The sequence below is a fragment of the Castor canadensis genome, chromosome 11 (assembly GCF_047511655.1).
Source record: "Castor canadensis chromosome 11, mCasCan1.hap1v2, whole genome shotgun sequence".
NCBI classification, from domain to species: Eukaryota; Metazoa; Chordata; class Mammalia; order Rodentia; family Castoridae; genus Castor; species Castor canadensis.
The window spans coordinates 101,214,826-101,240,505 of record NC_133396.1 but is presented as its reverse complement, the minus strand read 5'-3'; the positions used below and the strand labels follow the sequence as shown (position 1 = coordinate 101,240,505).

At 45.8% G+C, this 25,680-nt stretch overlaps 1 protein-coding gene across 1 annotated transcript in view; it reads right to left on the bottom strand.

The window, feature by feature from the left end:
- Kcnj10 (potassium inwardly rectifying channel subfamily J member 10) overlaps positions 1 to 25,680 on the bottom strand; it is a 30,249-nt gene extending 4,569 nt beyond the window's left edge. The window contains exon 1 of the mRNA XM_020169223.2: positions 25,487 to 25,680. The gene's annotated coding sequence lies outside the window, so the exon portion shown is untranslated. The remainder of the gene's footprint in view (positions 1 to 25,486) is intronic.

Below are 25,680 nucleotides of genomic sequence, written 5' to 3'. Positions count from 1 at the left end.
AGGCAGAGAAGAAAGAGTAATAAGTTCACAGTTGAAAAGTGAGGACAAGACTAATAAGGGCTCTAGTGATCTTTTGCCACAGAACCAGATTTTTAATGGTATCTAATTCTGAAATAGGATCCCTCCCCACTCTCATAATATCTATCATAAGGCAAAAAAAGCCTATTCCATGGAAATCCTTCCAGGCCAATCCCTATTAAGATATACACACACCTTTAATTTCTCTATTCTCTCTCACAGTACCAAGTTAGTACCCACTGGTGATACTAACATGCTCATATAGCTGAAGAATTTCCCATTCTTCTACCCTCCAAGATGCTGTACAAGTACCCAGCCCATTTCATTTATTATCATCTGTTTGCATCACCTGGGGATTAGGGTCTAGGTTGATATTAGGAAGAGTACAAACAGGATTTGAGGAAAAAGAAATAAACAGTAGTGGGAGAGAAACAAAGATACTGAAACTTCCTGGCAGCATTAGGACATTTCCCATAAGGATTGGCAAAAATGCCAGATTGTAGGTAGCAAAACTGTCTTGACTAAGAGAAGTAGGAGAACATAGTAGTTAGTGGCTATGTCTGCACAGGCTCAAGTTCAGAATTGCTATTTGTCCTGAGAGTAGAAACTGGAACAGGCACTGAAATAGGATAATACAAGGTGCCTGATACCCCTGCCCAAGGAGTAACTTTGTACTTTTCCAGCAGAGAAAATTTTAATCACTCAAGCACTTGGACTCTTCTGGGAAGGAGCAAGGTAAACTCTGGGGATTTGGGCCTTTTTGAAGATCAGAGAAATTCATCACATCCTCATTCCAAAAGTCTGTTTTATCATTGTTCTTCATACTTCCCCTCCCCTATTTTCCCTACTGCCTTGTCCCTGGAAAATTCTAAATTATCTGAGTCCATCTATATATTGCCATCTAGGTAGGTACTGAATTAGAGACCACCAGTGGCCAAGAATCCCAAGAATGTTCAGAGGTAGCCAGGATGCTCATTTTACCAACCAGGAGACTATTTGGAACTTTTATTCATGTGAAACCACTACTCAATCAGACTCAAGTGCTATTCACTGCCCAATGTCCTTGGCGCCTTTGAAGCAAAAAGAAGCTCTACACTTCTGAAATTTAAAGAATTCCCATTTAGAGCTCAAATAGCCCTATTTAGTACTCAGTAGTGGTAATAAAAACAGCTACCACAATTCCTGTGTGTATATACCATTTTAGAGTTCACACATAAGCACAGCTTCTCATTTGATCCTCAAACTCTTGAAAAAATATAAAACCTCTATATGAGATTTTGAGGAATATTAGAAAATAGAGGAATTGCTGCAGAATTGGAAATGAGTAAACATAGTTTTAATTTTCAGAAAGGAAAATGAAGGGCCAGACATAGTGGTGCATGCCTGAAATTCCAGCTACTTGGGAGCCAGAGGTAGGAGGATCGAAGTCTGAGGCCAGCATGGTCAAAAGTGCAAGATCCTGTTTGACAAACAAACTAAAAGCCAAAAGGACTGGGGCATGGTTCAAGTGGCAGAGTGCTTGTCTAGCAAGCATAACACCCTGAGTTCAATCCCCAGTACTGCCAAAAAAAAAAAAAAAAAAGGAGGGAGGAAGGAAGGAAGAAAAAAAGGGAGGGAAGGAAGGAGGGAGGGAAAAGGAAAAATGAACTACCAATCTATAAACAAACAGGTGAGATCTTGATCTTGATCTTAGGTAGGATCCTTGAGTAGAATATTAAGATTATAAGTAACTGAGCAGGATAAGAGAAAGGAAGTTATCAGTAAGACTCAGTGTGGGTTTACTAAAAACAAGCCACATCAAAATCATTTCTTCTACGATAAGGTTATTAAAATAATAAATCAACTAAATGCAATAAAGCGTACCTAAGCCTCCAAGATTTTTGACAAGATCTGTAATTTTCCTTGGGGATAAGACAAAGAAAAGTGAACAGAAGGGTAATAAAATTAGGTGACTTAAAATTTTTAAAATCAGCAGTACTAGTGAGTGGGCCATGAATTAATTTTCTACTAATGTAAAAAAGAGCTTTATCTTTGGTCTTGCCCTATTCAATGTTCTTAACACTAATTTCATTAAAAACTAGAAGAACACTAGGGCCATCAATTATGTGGATGACACAAAGCTGGGACAGATTACAAATGCAAGGACTGGGAAGAAATGGGATCTAAAAGGAGCCAGATGAGTGAGCCAAATCTAACAAAAGGATAAAAATTAAATTATGTACTTGGGTCCAAGAAGTACCTAAGCAAGTTCAGGATTGGGAAGATGTGATTTAGCAAGCAGCAATGAAAAAAAAAGAAAGAAACATCAGAAAATAATCCAGCATGAGTTATTCATGTATTTTGTTTGCCACAAAAACAGTATCTTAAACCATAGTAGTTTTAGAGATGAAAGTCTCTACAATAAATAAATAAATAATTCTATTCTACTCAGTTCATCCCACACCTGCAGTATCCAGGCTCAAGGAACAATCAGGATATGAGAAAATTCAGGACCAGATCACATGAGAAATGGTTAAAGGAAATGGGGGGGTTAGTAAGGAGGAGAGACAATTTGAAGTATATAATGAATGTGTACAAATACTTGGCTTAAAGAGATGTCATATGAATAAGGGTTTAGACTAGTCCTTTGAGCTCCAAGAGGAACAACCGGGGCCAATGAGTTCAAACTACAGGGAGAAAGATTCCAGACTAATATTACAAAGGACATTATACAATCAGGAAGTCCAAATGTAAAAAGAGTTCCTTAAAAGTTGGAGAGTGCCCTGCCCATGAAGGTATTCAAGGACAGGTTGTACAAGCACTTTGCAAAGATCCTATAGATGAGATTAAAGCTGCAGATGGGTGTTGAAAGATTATCATTAAGTTTCTGACAACACTCAGAGGATCAGGAGGCCTGTCTCCTCCTCCCCATCTCTACCCCTGCACTTTCTATGGTGACATTCAGGAATCCATTAAAGTCCTAGGTTTGTGTTCAGGGAAGATTCTGCCTATCACGGAGACTGGAAGCTGTTAGCCCAAGGAAAGATTTGCTTATTCTCAAAATAATTATTTATAATTATCTATCACTTTAAAGTTTATGAAATCTGTCCTCATGTTGTGGGGTAGGTAGGAAAGACATCATTAGAAACTAAAGCTCAGTTTCTAAAATAATCCAAAATAGATTAGTGATAGAGTTGGAACCCAAACCCATGTCTTCTGGCTCCTGGTCCAGCAACTGCTGTTGTGGACCCCAGGTTCATTGTCATGGGTCTCATACTTTCAGGAGATGCCTCTATTGTACCAAGGCTGAGAGAGAAGACAGAGCCCAGAGCTGCAAGAGCCCAACATTAAGGCTATGGACTCATGGGCACTGGAGATTTTGGCTACTGGCTAGCCTCTTTGTTGCCTTTGGCTGTTGTGTTTGCCGCCTCCAACTGTTGTGCCTGCTGTTGCCAGCCTTTATATCTGCCACCTCCAGCTGTGATCTGCTGTTCCCAGCTGTTGTTCCACTTCCCACAGCCAGGCCACTTTGTTCTCTGGTGGCCAGAGTCAGAAGCAGATAAATAATCAGACACTCCACCCCCAAGCTGGCCAGAGCCTTGGGGAAGGAAGCTGGCCAAAGTTGTGGAAGTGGTTTGTTGCTGCTCCACCCAAAACATGCACCCTCCTTCCTCTAGAGGGTGCTATTTCCCTAAAACAGTCCAAGTCAAATAATCAGGGACAACATTCTGAAGACAAGCCTCTTAAGTAGTGAAAAACAAACAGGGACATCCACCGTCTTCCTCTTGTTAGAACTAAATTAATAATTCTTTTCCTAAAGCAAAGGCCAGTCATACCTACAGTGATGTCCAGCACGTTCTTCAGAAAATACCACTCCCACTTTCTGCTGTAAGCTCCTGTAAGCAACTTCTGGGGCTGCATTTCCATACCTGTGAACTCCTTTCTTTTACCTGACAGCCATGCTCCAGAATGAGTGGATTTATCAGAGCCTTTCTCAAGTACAGGATTGTTGTTGAGTAAAGATGCAGCTCTTACCACTCTCAGAACTAAAATTGGCCAAGGCCCCTATTACTTTTGGGATAAATCATAAGCCTTTTAGCATAGCAGTCAAGGTCCTTCATGATATGGTCTCTGCCTACTTCTTGGCCTTACCCTTGACAGTTTTCCACACATCCCTTGACTCCAGCTCTGTAAAGAACCTCTCTGTGAGTCTTTCTATCTTTGAATCTGCTTTTGCACTGCCCAGCTCTGTGACTACCTGATGACCTCCTCAAGTGTTAGTGATGCCCTTGGAAGTCTTCCTCACCCTCAAAGAAACAATCATCTTCTCTGTGTCCCCTCCTGTGCCACTCTACTATGGGTTTTCTAAGCACACTCCTCTGCATATTACCATTTTAAAACACCATAGTGATTTGAAAAGTTTATTTACCATTGTATGCCATCTGTGAGCCCTTAATTTAAGGCCTATGCCTTGCATCTGTTTTCTCAGAACCAAGTACACTTTGTTAAGAAAGCCCAAGTAAAGAGATGAATAAAAGTCTAGATTAGATATCAGAGGCCAAGTCAGGCTGCAGCCTTAATCCATCTCACAGGAGATACCTAGTTTGTGGAGACCTTCAGGGGGAGCCATGGTACAGCAGGTGGGGACTCAAGTTTGCCCAGGCTTCACTAATTCTGCAGAGGCTTGCGAATCCTTTTTTGGAGGGTGGGAGAATGAAAGCCCCAAGCCATCAGTGCCAGTCCTCATTTGGGTCACTTGATCTTTTGCAGGAACATAGTGAGTGCTATGGAGCAACTGGAGCTGATTGTGCTAAATTAGGTGTCTAGAAAGATGCTTCAACCCCCTCCTGGGGGGCAGCAGGTGGAGGGGCAGGAAAAAACTCCTAAATCCTGTCAGGCTGGAGTAAGGGACACCCCGCCCCAGAAAAGAACTTTGTTTTCTCTGTGGCAAGAGCATCTCTACTGAAAGGAGCTTTGGGATACAAATACTAAATGTATTTATTTCCAAATGTGGATTAATCTTCTTTCTTCTACTACTTGCTCTCCTCTTTAGTTCCCTGAATTGTTAAAGGTACCATCATTCTCACAGCTACCCCACACTCAATGTCTTCGGATCATATCAAATTCTCCTTCCTCGGTTCAACATTTACCTAAGGCCTTGCTCTGTGGATGTATTCCTTATGCCTCCTCCCCTTCATTTCAATGTGTTCATCTCACTTCAAGTCCTTAATGCTTTTTAGCTGAATCACTGCATAACCTTCTACTCATCTCCTATCTATGTCCATTTTTTTTCTTTTCAGATCTGTGTTATATTGCTACTCAATTATCTCCCTCAGTTATACTTCTGATCACAAATCAATGAACATTTATTTGGCACTTCACAAAGCACTTGCACATTTGATCCTCATGGCATTCTTAGGAAGTATTAAGATCACAGTTCTTATTTTATGGATGAGGGAACTGAGGCTCAGTGAGATGATATGACTGTAAATTTTGGAACTGGACTCACACTTGGGTCCTCTTGTCTCTAAATCCATCCACTTTCCATTACACTATAAGTATCTCAGTTCCTTCCCCAGCTCAAAAAAAAAATCAATGTCTTCTCATAATTTATCAAAAAGAGACCAAACTCAGGCTAGTATATAGAGCCTTCTACAATGTACTTCTAACCCTGCTTACCAGCTTTATTTCCTACCACTTCTCTTTGGCACATTTAGGCATACCAATAATGTGCTGCGAACTGCTACACTCACATAAAATTTCCTGCTTTCATGTGATGATTCATGTTCTTCCTGGCCTCCCAAGCCTAGTTCAGATGACCCCTCTTCCACAAAGCCTTCTCTGATAACCGTAGCCTTAAATAATGCCTCCTTTTTCTGAGTTTCCATTTATGTATATCTACACACATCGATAATTTTTATGCCATACCTCTTGGTACACGGCATATCATTTGTCTTCTACTATAAACAAGCTTTTGGAAGAAGAGTCTAGGCATAATATGTATTGATTACTCTAATGTTATGGCTTGACTATGACATGCCCTGAAAAGGCTCATATATTTAGGTTTGGTCCTTGATATAGCAGTGTTCAGAGGTACAGCCTTGAGAGGTAATCAAATCACGAAAGCATTAACTTCACCAATAATCCATTGATGACTTCATAGCTGAAAGGGTTATTAGGAGATAGGGCCCAACTGGAGGATGTAGTCACTAGGGGCATGCCCTAGAAGAGTGTATCTTGTCCTTGCCCCACCACTCTCTGCTTCCCACCTGTTGTGGAGTGAGCAGCTTTCCTCCACCTTGCCCTTCTGCCATTCTGTTTCCGCTTTGCCACATGTCTAAAAGCAAAGGAATTAGCCAACCATGGACTGAAATCTCTCAAACCATGAGGTAACATAAACCTGAAAGGGTTAAGTTGTTTTTCTCAGGTATTTTATCACAGTGACACAAAGCTGAGTAACACACCTAACAATTAGTAAAATGTATGGTGCATAGTGAGTGCACAGGCAGTATTTTATGAGAGAATTAATGAGTAAAGGGGGCTCCCAACCCACTCCAGCCATAGAGGTCAATCTAAGAGAATCAGAAGGGACACCATCATCACAGTAGGGCTGAAGAGGTATGGAAGCATTCATCCAAGGTAGAGTGCTTAGGGGAAAGGTAGTGGTGGGGGCACTGTCGCTTACTGAAGGCCTATGTTAGACTAGCACTTCACATTTCATCTTTGCAACAACTCTGTAAATCTGGTCCTACTGTCTCCATAATTACTGATGAGGAAAATGAGGTTCTGAGAGCCAGGTGACACAACTTACGAGTGGCAGAGCTAGAATTTGTACCTGGTCCCAACTGTATTCCAATGTTCTTTCCACTATTGCTTCAGACTAATCCTATAGTAAGTTTGCCTTCACCAGTCAAACCCAGTACTGCACAACCAGAGAAGATGACACCCAGAATGTGATGAGCGTTGGCAGGAGCCAGATCAGTGTGAAAAATTCACTTATAATGAAGCCCAGGGTGCACTAAATGGTTAGAGGCAGTACTCTTCCTCTGTGATTGCTTTCTGCCATTACTTTCCAACCTTTGTGCAACACTTAGTTACCCTCTCCATTTCCTTTTCTTGGACTCTCTTCCCAGCTCCCTTCTCATCTCTGCTATTATCAGTGCAGCCCTGCTTGCCCCTCTTACATTTCATCCTGGCTGTTACTAAAATGTTCTTTCCTTTCACCTTCCTCACTACCTTTTTATTCCCTACACATCTCTCTGGATCAACCTTCTTCTCATAGTTTCTCCAACCTCCTGTGTCTCCTCTTGGAGATCTGACTTTTTAAGAGTCTAATATGAAAAAATATTGTGCTATTCATCTAATAACAACTCTCTTTATCATGCTTTATCCTCCAATTCTTGTATATCCATCCCAAGCCCTAAATATCTACACTAATAGAGGCATTCTAAGCCATAAAGCCTCTTAAGTATTCTCTTTACTTCCTTCTGGAAAAAAAAATGTTGAGTTAGGGATTTGGAAATGGAATCAGAAAGGAGGCTATTTCCAGGAAGATAGAAGGAATATCCACTATAACTATTAACTAGTCCAATTATTTTAAATTAGGAGGTATTCCTGAAGTAGTCACTGTTGGATATAGATAAACAACTCCATATACAGAAATAAGGAATTATATTATAACCTTGTTCTCTGTCCCAGGCACTGTCCACTACACTTGTGTTAGGTATGAGGACAGCACTATGCACAGGCAGAGGGAGTTTGAGCCCTCAGTCAGAACTTGAGGCTGTGTAATCTCCAAACCCACATGCATCTTAGATAGCTGAGCTAGGCATGTGTCCATGGAGATGGAGCAAGAGAATCAGACATAAGGACGAGTGAGGCCCTGCCTGGACATAAAGGGCAGCACTGCTGGTGCAAAGTACTCTAGACTGGGAAGGGAGGCCCAAGTGCTGGTCTCAACTCTGCCGCAGACCCACTGTTAACTTGGGCAAATCCCTAACCCTCTTAACCTTCATTTCTTTCATCATGGAAGAAGGAGGTTATCAGCTCCTTGCTGTTCCAGCTAGCACACACACCTGTGTGTCAGGAGACACTCAGAGTCACGGGAGTCACTCCAGCATAGGTTCCTCAGATACCAGTTTTAAGTATTTTGAGTGAAAATAATATTCTAATATTATATAAGCATTGTGCAATGAAGTAGAATTAAATATTTACCTTACTTAAGATAAAAACAGGCCTTGGCATGGTGTTTCACATCTATAATCCCAGCTATGTGGGAGGCATAGATGGGAGTATCATGATCCCCAAGGCCAGTCTTGGGCAAAAAGTATAAGACCATACCTGAAAAACAAAAAGGGCTGGGGGGGGCATGACTTAAGTGGTAGAGTGCTTGCTTTACCTGTGTTCAAATCCCAGTACTGCCAGAGGGTGAGAGAGAGAGAGAGAGAGAGAGAGAGAGAAACAGATCTCAATGTCTAATACATAGCATTTGTGGCTCATCCCTGTACTTCTGGGCACAAGTTTATTGTCCTCTGCTGTTCAGAACACACTGCTGCATCAGTTTGCAGGTGCTGTGCTAGAAGATGGCTGAGGCCACTTCCTACTTTAAAACCCCTCATCCGACAGGATGTGGTAGTACACGCCTGTAATCTCAGCACTCAGGAGGCTGGAACAGGAGGACCATAAATATACTGAGACACTCTATTTCAAAAAAACCCCTCCCCATTCAGTCAACTTCCTCCCACTGTGGTCTGGTTCCATTCTTCCCACTACCCTTGATGGAGAGATGAAGCAGATACTCAGTCTCCTCTCACCAACCATCGTATCTGTTTTTGGATACCAAGTCCCACTTAAATAGCAACATTAGAGGCCTCCAGAAGGAGATCAGCTGCCCTAGAGACAGAAAAGAAGCATTTCTGGCCTTCCAAGTATTCTTAATGAGAGAAAGGGGAAGAGAAGAGAAAGGAGAGGGGTATAAGAGGAAGGCAGTAAGAAAAGCTCTGCAGGATTATGTAAGCTCTTAAGGCTGGAAGAACAATGGAGTTGGGTTTGGTGTTCTTTTAAAACTTAATGTCTTCATTCATTAATCTCCCGCCTGTCTTTCCCCCAAGGAAAACAAATAGAAATGGAGCCAGATGCACACAAATCTTGAGGTACAGGAAAAGAGGGCAATGTGTGTGTCCAGGGACCTGACTTTCAAGCTGAGTCACTGCTGCCTCTGTCTCCCACCCTTGAGTCTCCTTCCCCTTGGCCCTCCCATCCTCTAGCCCCAGCCTGACACCAAGGCCCTGGCCCCGGGAAGAATAGGCTTTTCTTCCCTTGTGTCAACGTTTGGAAAGTTCTCATAGTTTGATCAAAAGAAAGGATAAAAGCCTTCAAAGCATTTCCTGGGAGCCTGTGACCTCTGCCTGGCCCTACTGACTCCCCTGTGTGTTTTCCAGTCAAGAGAGGGAGGGACAAAGAGATGGGGCCATGTCAGATGTTCTCCTCTGTTTAGAAACCACTACTGCCTGTCAGTGTGGGCTAATGGGGCAACAGCCCCTTCCTCTATCCCAATTCCTAAGCAGTCCCTTCTGTCCTCTTTGAGAAGGGAACCATGTTTCTGCAGAGAACTCCCAGAGAGTGGCATTTCAGGGACTCTCTTTGCCCTGGCTGGGAGGATGACTTCATGGCACATTATCTTTTTGTGCACCTGCTCTCCCAACCTTCCACACCATCCTCAGCACACTTCCTCCCTGAGTCGTCGTCTGGCCACAGTATCTGCTCCCAACTGTTGTCTGGTGCAGCAGAACTGCACCCCCTGAGCTCTGCAGGGAGCTGGTCCTTTGTGAGGAGCTTGGCACTGTGCAGAGTTCAACTGAGGACAGAGCTGCACCACTGCCTCCTCAGCCCCAGCTCCGGTAGTCCGGAGAATGTCCTAGCCTGGCATCATCTGGGTCATTACCTCTGAAGAACATCTGCTTGAAGATGTTAACACACCCCTCCTCACGTTGACTGCAGTCAGAAAAATCCATTATCAGTGCTAAGATTCAGCTGGAAGCAATAGCATAGTTGGAAATAACTCCTGTTGTCATTGTTTTCCATTGTTATTAGTAAGACATGAGCTAATGAAAAAGTTCCTAAGGACACAGGAAAATCTGAGGGTCTGGGTTAGGTTAGGGAGAAAACAGAGTCATCATCTGAACATGTCTGTTCAGGATCTTACTTTCATGTGTCAGTTCTGCCCTAGATCTCCAATCACTCACAGCCTCACCTAGATCCGCAAGATTCCAGTTGAACATAGGAGACTCTATGTTCAACTTCTCTCCAACTCTATTGATTGAGGGAATCAAACTAGTTTAGTTATTAGAAGTGTTCTTCCAGACAAAGTCGCCTCCACCCCATTCCCTGCTGAGTTTCCAGCAGAAGGGGGTGGCAGGATTACAGGTGGGTGGCAGGAGAAGAGAAAGGGAACTCCTACAAATCTCAAGCTTCACCAGCCACCTGACTCTTGGGCCTTGTGCTGAAGATTTACCTCCCCACCACCAGGGGGCAGGGCTCTCCAGCAGCACAGGCTGCTCTTGCCTGAGCTGCCTGCCCTCATAGACTGACCACCCCACCAACATCCCAACCCACTCTTTTTACTGTTGGATTAAACCATATGTAATTGCCAATTAAAAATAAATGAATCTCATATTAAGAAATATAAAATGATTCAAATATAATAGTACTAACAATAAAAACAATAGTAGTAACCACATTTAGAGTATTGGGCTTCACAATTAATAAAGCACTTATACAAATTCAGAATAATTCCATTTGACCCCCCACAGCCACTGGGTAGCAGTGAAAGCAACAGGAAGCTCTCTCCAAGGTCAGAACTGACCTTCCAATCATTAAATTCAAGGGCATTTTCTCAGTCCTCAACCCCAGACGTCACTCTACAGCATTTGACACTGGTGACCAGCCTGTCCATTCCTGACATGCTTTCTTTTGGGTCTATTGCACTACCATGGAAATCCACTGATTTTATAGATCTTGGTGAGCCATGCCACTTCTAAGCTTCGTGATTTGGGGCAAGTCACTTAAACTTTTGAGTTTCCATTTCCTTTTTCTGAAAAAAAAGGACCTTAAAATATTGAATCATTGGGGGAATTAAATGAGATCTTGCACCTGAAAGCACTTCATGAGTTGGGAAGCACTAAGTATGTGGAGAGTCTTATTATTCTCTGACAATCATGGACTCCAGATTCTCTCTTACCTCTATTGACTTTTGGTTCATGTCATTTGCTGTAATCTCTCCTCTGCCCCTTCAGTGTTGGCATTTTCAGACATCCACCTTGGTTCTCATCCCTAATCATTGTACCCTCCCCACCTTGACTGGTCCAGCAACTCCCATGGATTCCACCTCACCTCTGCTCTCTCTATATCCAAGTATTTACAGGCTCTTTCTATCCAGAACATTCCTATTTTACTACGTGCAGACCTGTGTCCTTTCCCTCAGAGACTCTTTTGTGTTTCCCCTCTGGTTCACAGAATTACCATCCATTCAGTGCCCAAGCTGGAAACCTTACAGTCATGGCTTGTGTCTGTCTCTCTTGCCCCTCATCCAATCAGTCATCTGGTCTTATCAACTCTGCCTTTGCAGGCGTCTCCATATTCTTTGAGGCTGCCCTCATTCAACTTTGTATTCTCTTATACCTGAAATTTCCCAGTGATCTCCTGGTCCTCCTGCCCCCAGTCTCATCTTCCTCAACCCTACTTCTTGGCTGCTACAGTGCTTTCTACAGCATGTTCTGACAGTTCCAGCTTTAATGAGTTCCCATAGATTTTGCAATGAAATCCAAACTGCTTGACGTGGAGTTCAGAGTCCTTAACTATCTGCCTCACTTTTTGTTTTTGTTGCTTTTGTTTGTTTTCTGAGATAGGTTCTCACTATATAGCCCAGGCTGGCATTGAACTTGTGATCCTCCTGATTCAACCTCCCCAGTGCAGGCTTGTACCACCATGCCCAGCCTCCACCTCACTTTTCACAGCCTCTCTTTTGGCTCCTTCTCTCCATGTCCCCACATTCCAGCCATGGAGAACATGATTTTCTCTCCACTTGCCTGTCACCATGCCTTTGCTCCTGTAGCTCTCTGCCTAGAATGTCTTCCACTGCCCCCAGCTCTCACTAGGCCCTCTAAAATCCCTTTCATCCTTCAAGGCTCTGACCAATGTCCTCTGTACTATGGAGGTTGCCCCCAACTCCCAGGTAGAAATAGTTAGTTCCCAGGACACCTTGCTTAAAAATCTTTGTCCTTTTCAGGAGACTGTGAACTTTTTGAGGGCAGGAACTATATCTTGGTCATTTTATTAAGCTGGAACCTTTGAATTTAGCCTAATTGCTTAATATAGGACTTGGTATTTTGGGGTGATTCTGAGCTAGGTATGTCAACTATACATCATGTATGATCCATCATACACACACACACATACAAACACACACACACACACATGCTTAGCAGTTATCAATAATTCATCACAGTACTCTTTTTCTTACCAAGCCTCAGAATCTTTTCTTTCTTTTTTTTTTCTTTCAGAATCTTAACATGGTGACACAGAGAACCATTTTCAATCAAATGGAGTTAACCTAACAAATGAAACTTATTTGTTTTCTTGGCATGTCTGGGTCATAGCCACTATTTGCCATCCTGGTTTGTGTCATTTACTAGCCATCAGAACTTCAGTCAATCTCTCAATCTCTCTAGGGCTCGTTTTCCTCATATAAAGAGGCAACAAAACTTTGCATTGTATGCTGAGGATTACATGAGATCTTAAGGCCCTTATGCAAATAAGGATATTATATTATCCTACTTTGCAGATGAAGGAAAAATTCCACTGAATTAGATAAAGTAAGACTCAGAGAGATAAAGTAACTTGCTGACATTATTTAATGTCAAGACACACCTCTATCCCCAAGTCCCATGAATTTTTACTCATATTGCTCCTCCCAACCCAGAGGGCTTGATGATGCTTAGCTAAATCACTGCCTTATTTCTGCTTTCTCTAGGAGAAACAATGATTTGTGGGGTAGGATTTACTATAGTCCCAGAATTCGGAGGGCTTCCAACTTACCACTCTTTCTCACCCCCCTACCATTCCCAAGATGAGTTTTCCTTCAAACTCTCTTAACTTGCCAAAAGGTGAGGAAGGTCTGTGGCACAGAATACTGAAGAGCGCTAAGTTCCTCCATTACTCCCTGCTGACCCCTCATCCCTGTACCTTCTCCTAAACTCAGGGGCTTCAGAAATCTGGCAGGCTTCTCTAGGCGCAGGAAGTCAGTCCTTGGAAGATTAAGTTCTGTCACTTGATCTGTCATCAGAGTCTGGGAAACTAGAGAGTGCCCACGTTTTTACAAGAGATCCCAGGTGGGGATCCCTATCTTAGAGAAGAAAGGGAGACTGATGAGATTCCAGCAAAAGGGCTCTTTTCTATGTACTTGCTCATCTGTTATCTTGAAGTTGCTTTGGCTTGGCCTACTTGGTGAAGGGCCCAAGAAACAGCAGAAAAGGCACTCCCAATGAGGATGCACTCCCAGATGCAGCTCCTGCATGGGTCATTTTATAGGCTCTCTTTTTCCAAGAAGGACATCCTTGTCTTCCCAATAAGATTCTTAACCAGTATTTTGCTCATCTTTGTGTTCTCCTTAGTGCCTGGTATTTCTGGACTTAAAAACAACCAATAGGATTAATATTCTACATTACATTTTTCTTCCTTGGACCTCCCCTTTCAGAGTGTATCATACTTCATCCTCAGGAAGACCTTTCTCTGAGCTTTCCATTGAACTTTTGGGCTGTTGGTGCCACTGACTCAGTCCCTATATCAGTCTTTACTCTAGACTGAGGAGCCATCTTTTCTTTAGCTTCCCTTGGTCCTCACTGCAGGCCATCCTCAGCTCCACCTCATCAGCACTTTCCCTGCTATCATAGTGAAGGTGGCCATATGGGGAAACTGAGTCCTGCAGTAGGTAAACTGTGCTTAGCAGAAGTGCCTCAATACCAGAAATCTAGAGTCTTCCTTGGAAGGTAGACTCCTCTTTTATGGTGGAAAAGGGAGAAGAAGAAGACACTAGGCTTGGGCCCAAAATAGCTGCATAGACAGGCAACAGAAGACTTGAAGCTTCACTGGGGACCAACAGATCCTACTAGGGAGCTGAGGGCCTCCAGGACCGTGTGATCAAGATAACAGCGATGAAAAGTCAGAAAGAAGGGCCAAAGAGAAACAGAGAGACCCACCTCTAAAACTCATAAGAGGACAAGTGGGACAGAGTCCATTACAATCTGGCCTCCCTCTGCTGACCTCTCCGGCACTAATGTTATCTATCCTCTATCCACCACTCACACATGTTCTGCATCCACCAGCCACAGCAAGCTTCTCTCACTTCTAGAACACACCATGCTTTCTCTTACCAAATAATGAGGCCTCTTTCCTGGATAACTTGTCCTATCCCATATTGCTTAATTTCTACTCTTTCTTCAAACCACAGATTAGATGCCACTTTTTCTGGAAAAACTTTTAAGGGTGCCCCATTTTCACATGGACTGTGCTCTCCTCTGTGTTCTCACTGTACCATGAACATCCTCATCCAAGTCCTTTCTGAGTCCCAGAATTATGCTAAGTGTTCCATGCATGCAGCATGTCATCCTACTCTCCCAAGAGGCTGGGGATAGCTGGTTGATACCCCTCATGTTAATGGCATGGAAACTAGACTTAGAGTGTTAACTGATTTGTCCATAAGGACTACTAGTAGGGATGGTGCTGTCAGCTGAACCCAGGCCTGCTTAAACCAGTCTGCACATGTCATCTTGCCTCTGGGTTATAGGATGTTGGCACTGGGAGGCCCCCATGATCATCCCATTCAGTTTCCTCATTTTACAGAAGAGGAAGCCAAGGCATAAGTAAAAGTGAGTAACTTTCTCAAGATCATGTGACTGTCCAGTACAGCATGTTATACTGTATCAGAATCAGAGAAATAACCTTGGTCTTCTTCATCCCAACTTTTCTCTTCCTACAAGATCTGATCCTGGGTTCCAAAGTACTAGTTGTCCTTTCTCCAGCCCCAGCCCAGGATATGTTTGATCTAACTCTTCCTTCCATCCTTCTTGGGGTCTCCCTCACTCCCTGCAGCAGCTGTCTCAGAAACATACCAACAAAAGAGTTAGAATAAATAGCAAATAGCGAGATCTCTGGGGAGAGGAGAAGACACATTCAATGATGTTCTCAAAAGGAGATGTGAAAATGGTCAAGGGAGTTCCTCTGAGACAGTTGGAAATCCCACAGCCCACAGAGTGCTCTGGGAGTCATTGAAACTATCACCCAGATCACCCAGCCTTTGTTCAATAGGTGACTAAATGGGACCTCTCCTCACTAGGGAGGGTGATACCTTAAACCCGGGAAATTCTTGCCATTAGGTCAAATTTTACCTGCTGCTATCTAAGCAACTTGTTCTTAATTTGCATTTTTGGTGGAGATAGAGAGTCATTGGTACTCTGTATCTATTATTCATATGTGAAGAGTTAAACCACCATCCTTGGCAGGTCCTCTCATCTCCCTTTCTTCTCGGGGCTACTGTTCTGTGTGTGAAGCACACCCTCACAGAGAGGTTTCAAGGGGTCCACCCTCATCCTGAAAGGCAATCTCTATCCTTTCCCAGGTTTTCCCATATAGAAAAAGGATGGGGCAGGGCTGGCATGCAGACACTGACTGGATATGGAGCTAGATTTAGAAGTGAGTGTTTCTCTGTCCTCCCTCCCAAAATAACTAACTGCTCCAGTTGAGCAGGAGGGGTGAAGTTCCACTTTGGGCAGGACTCTTTCTCCAACATGGGACATTAAGAGGGACCTTTGGAGCACCAGAGTATAATGGCTGGATGAGGTACAAAGACAGATGGAAGAGACAGTTTAAGCAGAACCCAGTAGTCAGAGTGGGGCATCTAGATAAGCAGTGGGGGTAAGAAATAGAAGGATCCTGCAGTTCTTTGTGCAATTCTTATGTAAGGGAAACATCTTGAAGATCAGCACTCAAGTAAGATTTGTTCAGGAGCAAACCACTCTCGGCTTAGGTCTCTATTTAGTGGAGTTGCTACAGCTGCAACCCCTTCCATTTCCCAGGTCCCAGCACACTAGGTGGAGTCTGCCCTCAAGTGTCTGTCCCATGCTGCTGGAAGTTGCCCCAGACTAGAATAGAAGGAAGAACATAGAAACACCTCCCCCCCCCCCAGGTTCTCATAGGATCTGAATAGGATACTAGCTGGAAAGATCAGAGCACAGCATCACAAAAGACTGTAGTCAAGGGGTAATGGAGTGGCTCAAGTGACAGAGTGCCTGCCTATCAAGCATGAGGCCCTGAGTTCAACTACCAATTACTTTTTTTTTGACCAATTACTGTCAAAAAAAAAAAAATACTAGTAGTCAATACAGGTCTCCAACTCTAAGTCCTGCTTAAAAATAAAAAAGGTGGAGGATTACTCTCTTCAGCAGTCCACAATTAGTAGTAAGAGTGGGGCTATGGGGAGGGTAGGAAATGGAAGAAGGTATGCTCAGTCTGCCTTGAGGCAGAAGAAGAGTTAAAATGAACTTCTGGTACATTTAGAAGCCTAGTACCTTGTTCTTTTTCCTACCTCCAAACCCACCATGCCCCTACTCCTTCAGGAAGAAGGTGAGAAAAAGATAGCTCTGGTAAAATTCTTTGGGGGCAGAAGGTCATCTGAGTGGAGCCAGAGACAGTAAGTACAAAAAAAAATGAAGCAAGCAAATGAACAATAAAAACTAGAAGCAAAAGACCTCCATTCTAGCCCAGCCTTGCCACCAACTGCCTAGACACCTCATCTCACCTCTCAGAGTCTTGCTAGGAAAATGATAACTGTCCTGTACCCCTCACTGGGCTACCTCAGTGGCTGGGATGTGCCCAGGTACACTGGGCAAATGCAAGTATGACCATCCTGGATCTGCACTGGGTTGAAATACGGGCTAGCTATTCACATGTACCTCTGTCCTGTGAGCTAGACTTAGTCTGGGTCAGGGGTCCTGGCCCATCCCATGGTTGGGGTGGGGGTGTAGGAGCCATGCTTAGAGTTCAGCAGAGGCTGTGTCTGTGGTTAACGTATAAGCAAGTGAGGTCTGGAGCAGCAGGACCAGCAGGACATTCTCCGCCTCAGGGCCACATTCTTGAGGTCACAACAAGTGCAAACTTGTTATAACCTGTGTCAGAGCAGCAGAGGGCAGCTGGGGCATGAATGGGGGATGGTGCTGAGGTACCTGTGGCTGCTGGAGGAGGGCAAGAGGGAAAGGGGTGGAGTGGGTGGGAAGGAGGTGTGCAGGTGCATATGCTGGTGGACTGTGACATGGACATGTGGTCTGTGAAACGGGCTTGGTGTGCTCCGTGTGGGCACATCCGCTTGGGCATGTGGGTGAGGGGGGGTGTGTGTGGGACTGCATAGATGAGTGTGTGCCTATGTGTCTCCGCATAGATGAGCCCAAGTGTGTCTCTGCAGTGGGAGGAGGAGGGGGTTGGGCGGCCACAGGCCCAGTCTGGGCAAATAGAAGGAGGTGTGGGCAGGCTGTGCGTGCCCCTGCCCCAATCAGGCCTCACAGACCTGCATTCCAACTTCCTTCACAGACTGCCCCCGCCCTTGAAAGCCAGGCTGGTCCCCTCCACAGTCAGTCCTGTCAAATGCCTATTTCCCCAGCCTGCCCAGGGAGTGGGGGTGGGGGGCAATTGCCCTGCCCATCCCCCTGGCCTTGGGCCCACTCCCCCGTGCTGTGCTCTCTGAGCCCTCCGGACACTAGGGCGGGCAGGGGGTGGTGGGGGGAGGCTCTGAAAGCAGGTGACTGTTTGGGGGAACTCAGGGACAGAGCCCCCATTGTGCCCGCCCCAGGGCCGCCTCAATGGAGCTCTCTGGCACAAAGGGGCTTTGACAATGGGCAGGACATTGGTATGCAGAGCCAGCCCCGAAGCCATCGCTGTCCCACAGCCCAGGGGCGGGAGCTAGGGGGCTGCTGGCAACGGGAAAGACAGGGGGTAGGGCTGGGCTGAGTGTGAGATCTTAGCCCTCTAGGGCTTCCTTGGGGGCACTGACCAGGAGTCAGGGAGGGAGACCTGACACCCAAACTTGCCACTCATCAAAGAGGACTGATACAGAGAACTCCAGAGGAATGAGAGGGAGCGGGGCGGGTCTTCGAGAAACCAGGACCCTTGGTCCCAGGTGACTCTTGAAAGAAGTGGATGGGCAGTCTGAGTTCACCCACTTCTTACCTCAGTTTTGCCATATTAAAGGGAATTGTGTAGGTAAAAGAGCAAAGATAGCAAGGTCTAGAGCACTAGATAGTAAGGTCAGTGGTCAAGCTTTCAGGGTGGGGATAGGATCTGATCCTCCAAAATTCAGAAAGAGCGTGTGCTTACGGCTTGGAGTCCTTGGACTTCTGCTTCCCTGGGTTCCACCCTCTTATAAGACCTCCACTACTATGGTTGTGGGGACTGTGGAAGCCACTATGGAGGAAGCAGGCACAGTGATTCAGTACAAGGAACCCTACCCTGTGAGCTCTTTCAAGGAGGTCAGCCTGAACAGACATGGGGGGTGGTGGGCGGGGGAGGCGTAGGGAATAGCCACCTAGCTCAGGGGAATTGGGCCAAAGAGCCACTGAGCCAGGACTAGCTGTTCTGTAGTAATATGTATCTTCCCCCATCTACCTGCTTCCTTCCTACTGTGAGAAGAGCCCTCTCTTCTCCTGCCCAGGGAGTCCCCAGAACACCAGCTGCCTCACCCAAAGCTCCATGTCTTGCCTCAGCACTACAGCCAAACAGCAGACAGGAGAGGGCTCCAGGTCCTGGAGAGGTGGAACATCTGAGAGGTAGGCAATGAACTGGCAAGGGGCTGCAGGCAGTGTGCAGGGAATGGGCACCACCTGAACCACAACATGGCCTAAACATGGACTTCCTCTGCCCTGGGCCAGTAAGCCCCAGATGGGAGGGCTGGGAGCACTTCATAGAGCTGCTGTCTGCAAGGCAAGACAGAAAAATCTCCCAGGCTTAGAAATATCTTTCCAACTTTCTTTCTCCTCTTTTTAGTTGCCATTGATGTCAGGAAATCACTTTTAATATCTACCCTCCTGGCTGCTGTATTATATGAGCCCTGGGTGGCTTGCTTGGGATTTCTGGAATCTGCTTCTTTTCCCTTCTCAGGACTCCCCCCAACACACATATTCAGAGTCTAGTGGGAAGAGCACAGGTCTCAGAGAACCCTGTTAACTTTCCCTGGGGCCTTGCACAAGTCACTTGCCCTTTGAGACAAGAGGCCCCCTTCTGCAACATGGCAGGACTGCTTCTGCATCTTCCTGCTTCTGGTCTGATGGGAAGTGGATTCAGGGACAAGGCTCTGTAATTTCATAAGAGCTCCCATTATTGAATATGTCACCTGAAGTTCCTCAAATTGGCAGTTCTCAGAGTGCAGCCCAGGGACACTTAGGGGTCCCTGAGACCCTTTGAGAGCCTTTATGAGGTCAGATCTTTCTCCATAGCAATGCTAATATTATACCATTTGTTCTTTTCACTTTCATTATTTCAAGGGTGTTCAGTGGAGTTTCCAGAAGTTACATGACATAGGGTATTGCAACATATTGTATGTAGAAGCAGATAGAAAAAACCACTTTTTTATTAAGTTAAACATGAAAAAGATTTGTGAAAAGGTAAGACCATGTCATCCTTAATAAACTTTTGTTTTAGAAAGCACAGCTATTTTTCATTAAAATATGTCCTTTACATTAATGGGCAATGGGTTAATTGTTATTTTTAAATGAATTAATAGATTTTAAGTCTCCCCAGGGTTCATTTTTCTGGGGGGAGGGTCAGTACTAAGATTTGAACTCAGGGCCTTGTACTTGCTAGGCAAGCCCTTTACCACTAGAGACATGCCTCCACTCTTTGTGTTTTAGTTATTTTTCAGATAGGGTCTGTGTGTTTCATATGGCCAGTCCTGGACTATCATCCTCCTCCCTATGCTTCCCACATAGCTAGGATTACAGGCATGAATCACCACACCTGGCTTGTTTGTTGAAATGGGGGTCTCATTAACTGTTTTGCCGAGGCTGAACTCCAACTCAATCCTCTGGATCTCCACCTCCCGAGTAACTGGGAATACAGGTGAGTACCACCACTTCTAGTTTCCCCCAGGGTTCATTACTAACACAAAGACATGGAGTCTTCAGTAATTTTTTAGAATAAAGGAATCCTGAGATCAAAAGGTTTGAAAGCCACTGTTCTAGCTAACATGATACTCACCCTCTCCTTTTACCAGCTACTCTTGTCTTTTTTGTCATAGAGTCAGCCAGGGGTTTAGACATGGAGCAAGAATGTGCATCTGCATCCAGTAGATGGGACTGAGTGCAGGGGTGGAGCTAAGGGGGCTATTCCAGGGAGACTGTAACAAGAGGCCAGGCTCACACCCAACTTGGGAGGTGTGCCCACATCTCTCACCTTGCAAGCCCTGCTCAGAGGTATACACAAGACAATGAGAACTTCTCAGACTGGACTCTGACCTCTACCCCCTATTTCCACTCCAGACTCCAGCTGACAAGCCAACATCAGACTGGAATCAGACTTCTCTGGCATGGGCCTGGATACCCACATTTTTGTGTGTATTGGGCCAGCAATGCTTAGGGGACTGGAATTTGACGTTTTTAGGGTCTGCTGTTTGTAATCTTCAGGTGAAGCCACCTCCACAGGATGGTGCAATTGTTAGGACCTTTCTTGAGTCTCCCTAGAAAGTTGAATAATGGGGTCTTACATATATCCTACTGCAGGATACCCACATAACCCTCTAAAGTCAGGGTTCTCTCCTCAAATAAGTAAACAGGAAAGTTTACTGACAAGAGTCAAGCTGAACAACAGCCACTCTGCATCCTAGGAACCAAACCCTTTGCTGGGTGCCAAGGGGTCCAGGGAGAGAAGAGATTCTGCCTTTGCCTCGGGGAGTCCCTACTCTGACAAAGAGCTCTGCCCCAGAGGAGCCCTCAAACTAATTAGAGGGACAAGATGCTCCTTTGACATCACCATGCATAGGGCATCCTGGGCAAAGTCACAGATGAAAAGGGAAAGCAAGATGGCAGAACAGAGAGGGAAATAGGAAGATGGCAGTTTGCAGGAGGATGGAACTCAAAATGGCCTGTGTGAGGAAGAGACTGACTGCCCTCAGATGTGGTTTGCCTGAGTAGAGTCTGAAGAACACGGTTCCAAGAGATGGGTGTGCTAGAGGGGTGACTAGAAAATTTTCATGTGATGACACCAGGAGTGTCTAAGTTAGGAAGGGGCAACATAAAACTGATGCTTCATGGTAATTCTATGGTGTAGTAAAAGGATGGGATCAAGGAGAAAGAGGCTACAGTCAGGAAGGTCATCAAGGCGGTTGCCATAGGCAACCAGGCTGATCAGAGGACAGAAGTACAGGAGGGTACATCAACCTGAGATAAGTTAGGCCAAACCTGCACAGGAGGAAAGACAAGGGATGAAGAAGAGAAAAGAGCCAGGCAGGGCTATGGGTGGAAGCAGGGACAGACATATCTCATGTCTAGGGATAGACAGACATATCTCTAGATGTAGAAATAGAAAGAAGCTGGCATCCTTGACTGAAGCACAGAAGTTGCTGAAAATGGGCAGAGAAACTGTTTTGGGAGACACTCAACAGCAAAGTTCACAGTTATTGAATCTGACTTGAAGACAGTACATCTGCTGGGCAAAACACATTGGAAAGAGGAACTGTAGGCATGGAGACCCAGCCTCAGGTGATGGCCAGGCTGTTAGAGTGAAACAGAAACTTCATCTTAAACTACGTGATAATTCTTCTGCCCTCTCAAACTCCAGAAGGGTGAAGGACAAAGACCTAGAACAGAATCTCAGTAAAACTACCACAAAGTGCTGGGACATGGCACAGGAGCCAGGAAAGATGACAGAGTGAAAACAGTCAGAGAGGCTTGTGAACTCTAACAGCCAACTGCACTTTTTACATGCTAAACCCCTTCTAAACCCTTTACAAATATTGACTCTTTTAATCCTCACAACTATTATTAGCCCTGTTAGTTATAAGAATGAGGAGACTGGTGTGGTTACTAAGTGGTAAAACCAGGACTTAAACCCAGGAAGTCAGACTCCACAGGTGTGCTCTTAACAAGTGTGCCTAGTGTCTCTTAGAGCAGGAAGCAGGTCTGGGACAGCAATACAGGGCCTCACTGCCATCCAATAACCCCTACACCTCCAAGCTTCATAGCTCTTCTCAGAAGCCTTAATTATGGGCTTTTTTTCATTTGGGGGTTATTTTTTGGTTTTGCTTTTGGTTGTTCTCCCCACCCCAGAAGTTTCTCTCCCATTCTTTTCTAATCTTTATTTCAAATGTCTTTCCAGCTATGGGATGTGCTTTCTGAAATCTAAACATGTCATTCCAGCTGCAGTCTCAACTCTCTTCCCAGGTTTTCTGCCTCTGGAAGAGCTGTAGAAGGGCTATATACCTCCCCCCCCCACACACACACACACATCTTACACCATTTTGAAGGTCTGATGTGCTAATTCAGTCCTCTGGAGCCCCCACTTCTCCAACTTCCTTCTGCAGACCACACAGTTCAGTTCTGACTTCTCTCCCACATTACAGAGCCAGACCCTCCCTTCCCCGCTACCTCAAATCCAGGCTCCAGGCTGGCAGATACCCACAGGAGGGTTGTTCCCACAATTCCTTTCTCTTTGCCCTTTCAAGGTTCTGATGGGGGAGGGGTAAAGAGGGGCCACCCAGGATGCACTTTCTCCATGAAGAATGGCAGCAACAGGGACACTAAACTCAGATGAGGGAAGAAAAAGCATTGGTTGTGGAAGGGAGAGAATGAGGTGACACCGCCAACTAAAAAAGCTTCCGCTCCCAGACCCACCTTAGCCAACCACCCTTCATTGAGTGCTAAAACATTTGGATTCCAAACTTCCCATTTCTCTCCAATATTTCTGCAGTTTCATCTCAATGATGTGCCTTGTGTTATCCCTTCTCTCTGCTCCTTTCCAGGGCCTCACTACTGTCCTGTACAGCTTGGCCTCAGCCTGGACAGTAGCACTGACCAGTCAGGCAAGAGAAGAATCTAGGCCAGGGAAGGAAGGGAGAGTGGAGGTTTTTTCTTCCATCCTAAATAACCTCCAGTAGGAAAACTTAAGGACTCCATCACCCTATGTCTCTTTCCCTACTTGCCAATGCCTAAGAGCCTCATCCTATTTTTCCATCTCTGTACAGAAACCCAGCATTTTGCTAAGATGCCCAGCAATCTCCTTTAAGAAAATGGGCCTTGCTGCATGACTCACCCCAAAGAGCCCTAAATCCTTTATCCCACCAATTCCAGGATGGATTCCAAAGAATTAATCTGAGCCCACCCAGATCCAAGCGTCCAGTCTCCTGGTCCCTAAGGGACAGGGGAAGGAAGGCCCCTGGGACTACTGCCAGTCACCTCCTTTCTAGCCCAAGCCAACAAAGCTGTAGCTGTAAATGAGCTCAGGCAGAGTGCTGCAGGTGGGGGCTACACAGAGGAGGTAGGGGATGCCAGCAGGCAGACAACTAATCTCCCCACATAAACATATGCACCCAAAGGCTGGATGTGGGGCAGATGCTGGGGATATAGGTTTTATTCCATCAACGGAGGAGGGAGGAGTGGGATTCTACATTAAAACTGCAGAAGGAATGGGACCATAACCCTGTTTCTCCTGCCACTCCCACAGCACACCCCCTCACTCCCTGTTAGTGGAGTCATTGCCATTTGATATCCGCTGAGACAACTTGGCTGCTCTGGGTTCTGGGTGGGGGCTGGGGGATGGCTCAGAAAACAGCAGCTCCTTTCAGGACCCATGTTGGCAAGGACTTTGGGAGGCTGGACTGGCCCAGATCACCCCCCAACTCCTCCTCCTTCCTTCCATCCCTCCCTTACCACCACCACCACCACCAAAGGACTGGGAGTGGGGGACAGAAAGGAGTTGGCACTGCCTGGGCAATGCCTATTGCCTTCACAGTCCAGCTCTGGACCCTCTCCCTGGCATACTGCCTTCCCTCCCTTGCCTCCTCCTTTCCTCCTCTCTGAAGAATCAGCTATGAGCCAGGACACCTGGCTCCTTCTACACTTAGTCCCCCATACCTAGTCAACACCCTGAGGAATTAAGAAGCTCTACCATTTGGCACAGGATGGCACCCACCATCATGCCAGGAACATGTTCAAAACTCCTTAAAGATCAGGGAGAAGGTTTCAGGATGAAACTAAATTGAACTCACTGGTGGGTGGCTGTTGTCCCATTCTTGGGCTGGTTTCTCAATACCCATTCCATGCCCTCCTCAGCAGCCCTGAACAGAAGGGCACCAAGTTCTCCATCATCATTTCCCTCCCACCCAGACTACATAAAGCAGTTCCAGTGGGGAAGAATAAAATTCAAGCACCACAGCAAGGGCAGATTGGCCAGAAATCTTTAGTTAAAATTTGTGTTGATAAGCAACCTAGCCAAGCCTTAAACTCTGGCTTCTTTTTGGGTTCAAATGTATACTGGCTTCTGCACCACCCCCACTTCATCTGCTTCAACCTGCCTGGGGCACTTCACTACCGGAATGAAATCTCAAGATATCAGAGGCCCCTACCCCCACTTTCCCCCAGTTTTGTCCTTCTTCCCATCCTGGGGTTCAGCTCTTCTCCCCCAAATTAAGAAGTTTCAAACTTTATCTTCTTTCCTAACACAGATGCCCTTGGTTAGTTCCTGGTGGAGGGAGGGATGGACTGGAAAGGGGCATCTCCATTAGGAGGATGACTTTATAGATCACACCCTACCCTCTTATTCCAGAAGGAGCAGCCCTGCTCCTTCTGGAATTCACTGCATGCAACAGCTGGGGTGGGGCTGGGGGGAGTCGGGATAAGGTGTCTTGAAGCAGGAGCCAAGTCAGAATAGAAGGAAGAAAATGGGGGGGTTGAGGTTCCCAGACATGCCAGGTTACAATGTCTCCCTTAATCTAACCTGTATGTCCTTTTCTCCACAGGTATGAACTGGTAGTCAGAGTGTCACTGTATGGGGGTGGGGGGCATAGGAGTAACCTGTCCCTAGTGGGAAGGAGGGGGCACTGTTTATGTGCCTGTATGGTGGATGCATGATTATGTATGGTGGTCACTGTAGTAATTGAAGAAGCAGGGGTGCAACTGCAGATCTGTTCAGTGGGAAGGGGCATCAGGAGAGACCTTTCCTTGGATTAAAATGCTGAGGTGAGCAGCCTGGATACAATACCTTCCCTAGGAAGCTCTTCCCAGGAAGCTCCGTTTAGGGCTACCCAAGGCTGAGCGAGGAGGAACAGGACCATAATGCTGAGGCCAGCCAGGGCGGGGACCAAGGGTTTAGGAGATAGGGGCCCCGATGTCTCTGGAGAGTTAAATGGACAGACCCCGGCCAGGGCGGGAGCACTCCCTCATCGGGACCAGGGTCTTACCTTGGGTCCGAAATGGAGTGGCCCCTTGGATGGGCCGCGGGGCAGCGCGACAGACAGACGGGGCGGGCAGAAGTGAGGAGCGAAGCTGTGCGACGGGCAGGGCCAGGACTCTTAAACCCGGAGCTGGGATCAGATAAGGGCTTGTCCGGGGGCCGGGGCCGGGGTCGGGCCGGCCGGGGGCAGAGCTGGGCCGG